Here is an 11,617-nt window from a genome sequence, read left to right on the forward strand (position 1 = left end):
GGGAGTAGCTCGGAGGCGGCTGCCCTCTCTAGGCGGGGGCTGGTAGGGGGAGATGCTGTTCCAGACGGAACTGCGCTTCTCTGCTAGCGGGGGTGATGGAATCCTGAAATAGAGGCCAGGTGACAGCACTCCACTGCCAGAAGCAAGGTGGTGAGATGACTGCAACACATGACAAGAACAGACATAATACATGACAGTCAGAGGAGTCTCTTTCCAGAGAGAATTGTAGAGATGGTAATAGAGCATAGTGTACTCCCACCGGGCAGGATAGAGCCTACTTTACACAACTAAAGGGAATCAGGGTGGATGATAAAGGCGCAAAGCAGCCGTCCCAATAAAAAAATGTGATCTCCTGCCCAGTTTTCAGACCTTTGATTGAAAGGGAGGCCGGACTGCTTATGGAAGGATCCTACAGTATCATGGCAAATGTATATAGTAATGATCCCCTGGTCCTTCTCCAAAGGGACCTGGGGGTCATGTGCTTAAGTCACTAGAAGCTGAGGATAGGGGCATAACCAGATATTTCAAGGACTGTTGGAGACAGGATCTGAGTTAACACTGAAATCCTGAGGTTTGGGATTTTACGATTGTATTGTGGTTATCTAGGAGAATGTCTTTGTTCTTACTATACATATACTGAAGTATTTAGGAGTGATGATTCATGATATCATCAACTCACTCTCAGATGGTTCTGAAAAAGTCATGATTACATTAATATGTGCATATTTATGGAGAGAGAGAAATTATATGCGTAAAATGTTAACAATTACTGAATCTAGATGAAACATATATAGGTATTCATTGCCTTATTCTGGTTTTTCTGTACTTAAAAAATTTTCAAAATAGAACACTAAACTATAAAAGGAAGAAAGAAAGAAATCCCAAGGTTTAGGAGTTCCCTGGCAGTCCACTCATTAGGACTTGGTGCTTTCACTGCCATGGGCCCAGGTTCAATCCCTGGTTGGGGAACTAAGATCCCACAAGCCTCGAGTTGCAGCCAAAAAAAAAAAAAAAAAAAATCCCGAGGCTTGAAGCATCATCATTACAGGGGCCAGGTAATAATGGGGTCCTGGACCAGGCCTCCTTAGTGAGTCTACCATGTCCATTGATCCACCTGATGGTCATTTCCCCAATCCACAAGTACAGAATTGCCATGGACATGCTTGACAGTTGGAAGAACCCCTACATGGTCCTTAGCCTGTGGGCAAGAGCTATGGCAGTGGGCAAGGTCAAGTGGAAACCTCTGAACCTGCTTCCCCTGACCAAAATCATAACTCACAAATAATCCCACATCCTGGGGGGGAGGGGAGTTGTGTCACCCATAAAGATGAAGGAATGCAGAGGTGGAGGTGCCTCTCAGACCCCTCTTTAATCACATCCACTTCAAGCACAAACCAGGTGTATCCTAGGAGAAGACGGTGGACAGCCCACAAAGGCAGCCAAAGAACAGCCCCAGTGTTTACAGCTGCTTGCACGAAGAGGTACCCAGGTGTCTTCCTTAGGCAGAAGAACAGCATATCAGGTACACAGTATGGGTCAGTGATCTGGCAAATTGCTCCTTTGCATCCTTATCAGAGCCATTTGTAGTTTTGCCCCAAGGCATAAATCTCCCACCTTCTGGTTCTGGTCAAAGAGGGCTTGGGGTGGAATTAGGGTCCCTGAGAGCACATCAGGGTTATGTTAAAAAAAAATATCATGCAGTGTCACGAGCAGGAATAGAACAACCAAAAGTGTTTATAAGGAACTGCATTCACATGCAACCCTTTTGGAAGACAAACTCTGGGAATTTGTGTTCACTTCTGGTACCCCTTCTCCTCCCTCAGGATGGACTGGGCAAGAGACCGTAACAACAATAAAAGGGGTTAATCCTGCAGGTCTTTCAGTCTATCTCCCAAGACCCGGCTTTCTCTCCTGCCCTGGGGCCTGATCACATCCTGTAGATATTTGCATCTATAATGTAAAACTTCCTCCCCAGCCTTTCTAAACAGGAAACCTGTTCCTTCCAGCCTAAAATTAAGCTGGGACCTCCAGCCTTTTCCTGTCTCCCCACCTGTTGGCCCTTAGGCTCCCCTCCCACCACGGCCAGCATTCCCAGCATTCCAGGCGTCCTTGACCCTCAGCCTCTGAGGCTCAGCCTGTGCCTCCCACATTTAACCTGCCCTGAGGCATTAATGTGAGTCCAGCAGACACAGGCAGATGCTTCCGAGCTGCCCAATTTCCTCTAAAGAATATTTTAACTTTTCTTCCTGGAGACAGCTTCTTGCTCATTTTCAGGCATGAGTAATCTTTCAGGCAGTCGGGTCATGAGTTATAATAAGCAGGAAAGTCTCTGGTTATTTAACAACCTAAGGTCTCCTCTTACTGTGTATTCTCGTTCTCCATCGTCTGTGCACAAGAACTTCGATCGGCAGTTAAGTCTGCCCATGCGGGAGTCGACTGTATTCATTGTACTACACCATTTTATATAAGGGACTTGAGCACCCCAGGGGCTCCTAGAACCAGTCCCCCCAGGACACCGAGGAAGGGCTACAGAGGGTGTGCCCCCAACAGAACTTCAGGAAATTCTAAAGAATGTACTTTGGACAGGAGGAAAGCAATCCAGAAAAAAGATCGGAGCTGCAGGAAAGAATGAAGAACATTGACAGCGTAAAATAATAATACTGTCCGCTGGGCTTAAAACAGCAAGATGAACATGTAAGAGGGAGAGGAAGTGAGGTTCATATATTCAAATATCCTTGTGTGGTTTGAGGACCTTAAAGCTATTCATTTTAGATTTTACTAAGTTAAATATGAATGTCAAAATATCAGGGTAAAAATATGTCCCATACTTGTAAAAATTAAGAAAGTAATTAGAAAAAATATTTAATTGATCCAAAAAAAGCCAGAGGGGAATAAAAATAGAAAAGAAAGCAATATAAAGCACAAAATAAGATGGACAAAATAATCCAAAGAGAGCGCTGATTACCATATAAATTGTAAAAGAGTATATAAAAGACAAATAACTAAAAATATTAATTTAAAAAGGACAAAGAGGGAACTCCCTGGCGGTCCAGTGGTTAGGACTCGGTGCTCTCACTCCAGGGACCGGGTTCGATCCCTGGTCAGGCAACTAAGATCCCACAAGCCACTCGGCCAACAAACAAACAAACAAACAAAAAACAGATTGTCAGAATGGATTATAGAAAATACAGCATTATACTGCTGACAAGAAATATCTAAAGGTTTAATTTTCAGAAAGATCTAAAGTAGAGGGATGCAAAAGGATATACCTGTATTTAGACAAACTAAGGGAAAGAAAGCAGATGTAGCCATGTTATTATCAGGCAAAATAGAATTTAATGCAAAAAGCATTACTAGAGAGATAAAGAGGATCACTCCATTATGATAAAAGGTTTATTACGCCAGGAAAATAAAACAAATACAAACTTGTGTGAACCTAACTAAATAGTCAAAATACTGTATATAAATGAAAATGGACAGAACTACAAAGAGAAATTCACAATGCTACTCTCCATGGATTTTTTTTTTTTTAATTTGGCTGCCCTGCGTGGCTTGTGAGATCTTAGTTCCCCGACCAGGGATTGAACCTGTGCCCTGGGCAGTGAAAGCGGGAGTCCTAACCATTGGACTTCCAGGGAATTCCCTCCATGGGATATTTTACACATTACTTTCTGCAATATTCAGATCAAGACGTTACTCTATTGACTAAACTCTGCAACCAAGAAGCTTAACTTTGGGGCAGAAATAGAACAACAGTGACTCTCATAGGGAACTTTTCTGAAAAAAGATCCCACAAGGTAATTTTCATCAGATCTCAAAAGACTGATTCACTCTCTGATTCAATTAAATTAGTAAGTATTAACCAGCTCTTGCGCTCTCCTGTTAGTGAAGGGCTGGTGGCTGTTCAGTGGAATGCAGATAACCTCTGCCGGCACAGGGAACATCTTCCTGCCTCTCCCTTTCCCCTTGCCTCCGGTGCCCGAGCTCGCCAGCATGTCCGTGGTGCCACAAATCACTCGCAGACCGGCTGGCCCCGGTGGGTGGGTGGGTGGGGGCCGAGGGGCGGGGGGTCAACCAGGTCAGCAACAAGTACATCCAGCAGACCAAGCCCCTCACCCTAGAGCACACCATCAACCTGTACCCTCTTACCAATTACATTTTGGTACAAAAGAGCCCCTTTATGAGAAGGACAGCTCAGGCCTTTTGGTCGGAACCACCATCTTCCAGTAATTCGCGAAAATGACCAACACAAAGGGAAAGAGGAGGGGCACCCGCTACATGTTCTCTAGGCCTTTTAGAAAACATGGAGTTAGTTGTTCCTTTGGCCACATACATGCAAATCTACAAGAAAGGTGATGTCGACATCAAGGGACTGGGCACTGTTCAAAAAGCAATATCCCACAAGTGTTACCATGGCAAAACTGGAAGAGTCTACAGTGTTACCCAGCATGCCGTTGGCATCGTTGTAAACGAACAAGGGCAAGATTCTTGCCAAGGGAATTAATGTGCGTATCGATCATATTAAGCTCTCTGAGAGCCGAGATTGCTTCCTGAAATGCGTGAAGGAAAATGATCAGGAAAGGAAGGAAGCCAAAGAGAAGGGTACTTGTGTTCAACTGAAGCGCCAGCCTGCTCCACCCAGAGAAGCACACGTCGTGAGAACCAACGGAAAGGAGTCTGAACTGTTGGAGCCCATTCCCTATGAATTCATGGCATGATGGGTGTAAAGAAAATAAAAGACTTGGACTCTACAATCCTTCTCTTAATTGACTGGAAATGTTGTGTCCCCTCCCCCAAAGAAATATTTAAAGCACATTTTAATTGTGTTCAAATTCAGCGGGGTGACGTCTTTAATTTTCAAATGTAGTGGTTTTGCTTCCAGAAAGATGTGAGGTAGTTTGTTGTGCAATATACTCACTCCGTTGGTTAATAAACGGCTATATAGATATATATATATTTTTGCGGTACGCGGGCCTCTCACCGCTGTGGCCTCTCCCGTTGCGGAGCACAGGCTCCGGACGCGCAGGCCCAGCGGCCATGGCTCACGGGCCCAGCCGCTCCGCGGCACGTGGGATCTTCCCGGACCGGGGCACGAACCCGCGTCCCCTGCATCGGCAGGCGGACTCTCAACCACTGCGCCACCAGGGAAGCCCGGCCAGATATTATTTATAAAATAAAATAATAGGGAGGGTGGGAGGGAGGGAGGCGCAAGAGGGAGGAGATGTGGGAGCGTGCGTATATGCGTGGCTGATTCACTTTGTTGTGGAGCGGAAACTAACACACCGTTGTGGAGAGATTATGCTCCAATAAAGATGCTAAAAAAAATAAAAAATAAAAAAATAAAAGCCCTTTATATATTAATAATAATAATAATAAAGAAGTACCGCTCTGTTGCAGCCAGATTTCAGCGCACGAAGGAGGAACTTGATGAAATTGGCAAGAGGAGGACTGTAGCGGGGTTTTGACTGTCCCTGAGCACCGGCTACCCCACGTGTTGCTGCTACAGCTGGGAACATCTTTCTTCAAATTACCTGGTGGTAGCTTAACCCAGGAGAAGATGAAGTCGACGGACAAAAATGCTTAATGACAGAGCTGTTGGGTCGTCAAGATGGAGTCCTGCAAGACTGGACCATTGATGACTGCACTAGTAACTGGTGGAGACCGAATTTTGAACCTGCTCAGTGTCCATATATTCCTGCACCTCTTACAAAACCTAAGGAACATAAGAAGTTGTTTTTGGTTCAACTTCAAGAGAAAGCCTTGTTTGCAGTCCTTAAAAATTACGAGCTGGTAGCTGCCCCACTGTTTGAACTGTATGACAATACACCCAGATATGGACCCATCATATCTAGTCTCCCCCAGCTTTTGAGCAGGTTCAATTTGATACACAACTGAATTCCTGCGCAGCAGAGAAGTAAGAGAAGCCGTCTTGGTGGGGAGGGAGAAACTGGGAGATTGAGATTGACATATACACATTATTATATATAAAATAGATAACTGGGTTTCCCTGGTGGCACAGTGGTTAAGAATCCGCCTGCCAATGCAGGGGACACGGGTTTGATCCCGGGTCCGGGAAGATCCCACATGCTGCGGAGCAACTAAGCCCGTGCGCCACAACTACTGAGCCCATGCGCCACAACTACTGAAACCCATGCACCTAGAGCCCGTGCTCCGCAACAAGACAAGCCACCACAATGAGAAGCCTACACACCACGTGGAAGACCCAAAGCAGCCAAAACAAAAAGAGATAACTAATAAGGACCTACTGTATAGCACAGGGAACTTATATATTTATTTATTTATTTGTTCGTTTGTTTGCACCGGGTCTTAGTTGTGGCAGGTGGGCTCCTTAGGGAACTCTTCTTAATACTCTGTAATAACCTATATGGGAAAAGAATCTAAAGAAGAGTAGAGTAGATATATGTAATAATTGATTCACTTTGCTGTACAGCAGAAACTAACACAACATCGTAAATCAACTATACTCCAATAAAAAAAATAATAAATTTAAAAAAAAAAAGAGAAGCTGTCTTATGTATAACTGATTCACTTTGCTGTACAGCAGAAACTAACACAACATCGTAAATCAACTATACTCCAATAAAAAAAATAATAAATTTAAAAAAAAAAAGAGAAGCTGTCTTTGTCAGCACAGCTATACACAGTGTAGAATAAACATGCTAGAAAAGTTTTTTTTGGTTTTATCTCTCTCCCAATCCCTAAATTACCACCTACTTTCTGTTGTTTGAATAGTAAAGTTAATATGAAAAACTAGATTGTGGTGTAAACAAACGTGATAATGTTTACTTTATTTTTGGTTCTACACATACTTTCTGTACAACGTTAAAGAAAGTGGACTTCTTTCTTAAGAAAGAAGAGAAAAGAAAAGAATAAACCAAAAGAAAATTAGAAAAATACCATATTTGGAAATTCATGAAATAACTTCTAAATAACTGATGTGTTAAAGAAGAAACTTTTGTGGAAATCACTTAGTATGCAGAAATGAAAAATAATGACAATATACTACCATATCACAAACACTCTTTAGATATTTATAGCCTTCAATGCTCGTGTTAGAGAGAAATAAAGGCTGAAGATTAAAGATCCATGTAAGTATCCTGCTGAAGAAGTTGCAAAAAGGACCAAAGAAGTCCAAAGAAGCTGAAACCTTACTGCATCCGCTGGAACAAGCATTCGTTTTCCGCGAACCAGGCCCTTGGATCCAGGAGAGCCTCAAGCTGCATGTTGGCAACCTGCTCATTGTGAGTCAATGTGAGAAAAGGCACTCTTCATTCTACCCCTTGATTCCAGAACCTGTATATTCTGGTTATTGGTACAATGCATAGACTGCATCCCTGGAGGAAGAAGAATGTCTTATCCTTGAATGTTGCTCCCAAGATGGTGCCAGGGCGGAGGTTTTAATGGGGCATTCCATTTACCTGGCTGACTACTTTTGGATGGTCTGGTGTATGGTAGAACTAGTGGATTCCGTTATTATGTACCCATGGTTATGTGTCATTCAAACTCAAGGAAAATCAGGCATTCAGTGAGCCTTCACAGCGGTGCTGGCAGAGATACTTCAGGCAGTGAATTACAACCACGTGTGGAGTAGGCATAACCTATAGTAAGAATGAATCACTGTCCCCTCCATAACAGAAGAGGTCAGATGTAATCAATTTGCCACCAAGAGGCTGGCTGTTTTCCTCCAAGGGATGGTACCACGTGGCACAGGTGGTGACATGGTAAACGCTAAGCTAGATCAGCCTTGGGCAGACGGAGCCCATGCTGTCAATCACACAAGCAATGGAGTTATAAGAGACAGAGCCTAGCTGATATCCACCAGATACGTCATCCTGTCCACACGGCTGCTGAGTGCATCTTCTGACGTGGATGCTTTTGGTGGGCCCTGACTTGAAACACAAAGATACACACATCTTGTGCTCATGCATACAGGTTCATCCTCCTCCTCAGACCCCTTTGTCTCTAATCTTCCCATCTTACTCCTTCTAGGTCCCTGACCTACTAGACAAACTACTCCTCACAGCTCAGGAGTCCATACACATACCTACTTTAGACCTCTTCTCTTGAAATACAAAGTTTATGTGGACAAAACTTGTTTCCTGCCATTCCAGTAAACTACGAACGTTGCCTGCCCTCAGACCATCAGCCTCTGCACGGTGCTCCCTGAGGGGAATTCTTCAGGATGGAGAAAAATAGACACTGGCTTTAGATAGTTAAGATGCATATCAAACGAATGATTTCAATGATGCAGACTCTTGCACCTTCCCATACATAGAAAAGCACTAAATTCGTTAACTTAAGTTGTCTGGTTTTTTTGTGATTAGCAGTAATTTTTTGATGTTCAACTACATGGGTTTGGTTTTCTTTTTTTTTTCTCCGACAAAAACTCCTAAATATCCTGGCTCCTCTCGTACCTCATTGGAACAGTTGCTCAGAGCCATCTGAGAGGCTGTCTCCTGTGCTATAGACCTCAGTCTGGCCCCCGAATAAAACATAATTTCAGGTTGTATGTTTTGTTTTTTGTTGTTGTTTTTCAGTCAATAGACACTACTCACAGCTCTGATTGCTGGGAAGACTTCTCCTCATTGCTATTTTTAAGGCCATCTTGCGTAGAGCTGCAATGTGGTAGCAGTCCATTTCAGCTCACACTAAGAAGGCCCAAGATTTTCTTTCGTCAGTTGACCATACAGATCCCCTGAGGTTATACGCATGAGCTGAGAGAACGGTGTCAGTGCAACAGAGGTGGATGACATAGGAATCTGGACCATTTAACCTTTTCACTTACTTGTGTTCTCTGGACCTGTTCATTTCCCTTATATGATGAACTGTTGCTGCAACTTGAAAGGCAGCTCCAGTTGCAAAGTCATCGGATGCCCCATGATCAATTTCAAAGTCCCTTTTAGGGCTCAGTGGCATTACAGGAGCTGCTTCTCAAATGAATGGCAAATAGTTCTTTGTTACAGAAGGTAGAACCTCGTTTCAGATCCCTAGAGGTCTGTGCTGTAGACCTCCTACTGGACCTTCCTGAGACTCCGCGTGGTATCTTTACCTATCAAGGATACCTGGGCACCACAGGTCCTGCTAAGTTGCAGTGGCCAAGGAGCAGGCAATTTGCCCTACGTCCTGGATCTACTGCAAATCTCCTCTTGCGCTGGATATTATTTGAACTAGGAAATAAATGAATCAGTGCTGTATTGCCAACGTGGTGTATGAAATCCAAAGAGCTCCAAAAAATACTATTTTTCTTTTTTTATACTATTTGTCCCTTTCATAGTGATAGGGGGTACATAAGGTGCAGCATCTTGTCCCAAACCAGTGGACCTCTAAAGATTTCACCAATGTGGCAAAGACTTTGAATTTTGAGGGAGTCTTTTTTCCCACTAGTTGGCATCTGGGCATCCAGAGTACTTATCGTATTTTGTTCAACAAAGTTCAGTTAGTATCATGTTCTGTAGACTATCAAGATGATCAAGGTTTCTGTGGATAATATTGTAACAGAAAGCAGGAGAGTTAATATAGCACCGACGCAAGACAGTCGATATATTCTGCTGGCCTTCCCACATATCAACAAAATGGCTTTGAGCCTTTTTAATGAGGGAGATTGAAAAGAATGCATTTACCAGATCAATAGCTGCATACTAAGTGCCAAAATCTGTATTGATCTGTTCAGGTAAAGATCCAGCTCAGCGAGACTTCCCTGGTGGTCCAGTGGCTAAGACTCCGTGCTCCCAATGCAGGGGGCCTGGGTTCGATCCCTAGTCGGGGAACTAGATCGCACATGCTGCAACTAAGGGTTCACATGACACAACTAAAGACCCCGCATGCCGCAACTAAGACCCAGCGCAGCCAAATACAGAAAAAAAAGAAAAGATCCAGCTCAGCAACTGCAATTGGGACTATCACTTGGTTAAGTGGATGGAAATCCACAGCCATCCACCATAATCTATCTGTTTTTTCATATTCATGAGAACCAAATAGGTATATGATAGGGAGTCCTGCATCTTTTAGTCTGATATAGGTGCTAATCTCTGCAATTCCACCCCTGATAGGATATTATTCTTTATGTACTGTCTTGTCACTACACCCTAGGCTTTCCCTCCCATAATTGGTGAGGGAACCAGTATGTGAGTTCTGCTAGCTGTTAATCCATTCAGTTAGGAGATGTAACTGCAGGATGGATGTGGGCCCACTAGACCCACGGTGAGACAAACATGAGTCAGGATTTCATTTATTACCTTTCGTCTCTCAGCCTCATTCCAGCCAGGGGAACCACAATGGCATTTCAGATCCCCTGGTATTGGTGTCACCTCAGAACCCAGTATTCCACAGCCCTCGAGAAATCTAGGAATTCCCTTTTCCGTAGTGGACAGTTTCTCTAGAAAATGGCCATGAGTCCCTTTAAGGAGGAACTAGAGGAATATTGTGCATATTTGCAGTGGCCTTACCAAGTCCTTCCCCGCAGGGAAATGGACTGCCCATCTGTCAGTCTGAGAACTGACTCAGATCTAGAAACTGGGTGAGAACTTGTGATTTTCCACTGTAGTGAAGGCCACCAGGCTTCAGCTCCCCAGCTCTCCATGTTTTCTGGTTATACAACCAAACAATACTCTATTCAGATGCTGTCATATCTCTTTCCCAAAGACACTATGGATCGTCAGTCATTGCCACCGATCTCTGTGTATCAAGATACCCTGGTTGCTACCTCAAGCTTTCTGCCCATTCCAGTAATTATGTCCACATTTCTGACAGTTAAGTAACCCCACCTGCCTCTGCTTTTTCAGAATCCTGTTATTCCCAGTAACACAAGGCAGTCCAGTTCAGTGGTACCATGTCTTACCATCACCCCAGCCTATGGAGGACCCCCACCACTGAATTTCTCATTGCTACCAGAAGCTCCCTCACCAGTGCGCTTTGTATTACACCAGGAGTTAAAGGCCATGATGTTTGCAACTTATTCTCAAATTCTTCAGGGAAAAAAAAAGTTAAGAACATACAGAGAGAGAGAGAGAGAACAAGCAATAAAGCAAATGAGGCAAAATGTTAGAAATAAGTAAACCTGAGTAAAGGGTATATGGGTGTTTGGTTTGTTTTGTTTTACTTTTTGGTATGTAGGATCTTAGTTCCCCGACCAGGGCTCGAACCCATGTCCCCTGCATTGGCAGGCGGATTCTTAACCACTGTGCAACCAGGGAAGCCCAGGAAATTTTTGTAATAGAGTGGCACACAGCAGTTTCCAGACAATTTCTGGTTACATTTCCTTTCTAATTTTTAATGCATCTCTTTTAAATTTTTACTTTCTTTTTCCTTAATCAGGCTTCTGAAGAAGCAACTTGGAATTCATCCTTTTAAGCCTTTTTTTTTTCTTTTTTATTTCCTGTTTCATTAACATCAGATTTTAATTTTATTTATTCCTCCTTTCTGCTTTTTGTACCTCGAGAGCTCAGACTTGGACCAAGCAAAATCCTTTTTCCATAATACTGTCATCACTATTCTATGCATGGCCTGCTTTATTTATTTTGTTATTTAAAATATAATAGAATAAACCCATGCACAGTCTGTGTCCAACTTCAGAACTAGAAAGAATAAACTATATCTC

General features: G+C 43.4%; 2 pseudogenes; both read left to right on the plus strand.

Annotated features, from left to right (window-relative positions):
- Positions 1 to 744: 744 nt before the first annotated feature.
- Positions 745 to 5,145, plus strand: LOC129392616 (60S ribosomal protein L21-like; annotated as a pseudogene).
- Positions 5,146 to 5,240: 95 nt separating this feature from the next.
- LOC102976769 (cleavage and polyadenylation specificity factor subunit 5-like) lies at positions 5,241 to 6,392 on the plus strand (annotated as a pseudogene).
- Positions 6,393 to 11,617: the final 5,225 nt, after the last annotated feature.

The sequence above is a fragment of the Physeter macrocephalus genome, chromosome 12, assembly GCF_002837175.3.
Source record: "Physeter macrocephalus isolate SW-GA chromosome 12, ASM283717v5, whole genome shotgun sequence".
Lineage (NCBI taxonomy): Eukaryota > Metazoa > Chordata > Mammalia > Artiodactyla > Physeteridae > Physeter > Physeter macrocephalus.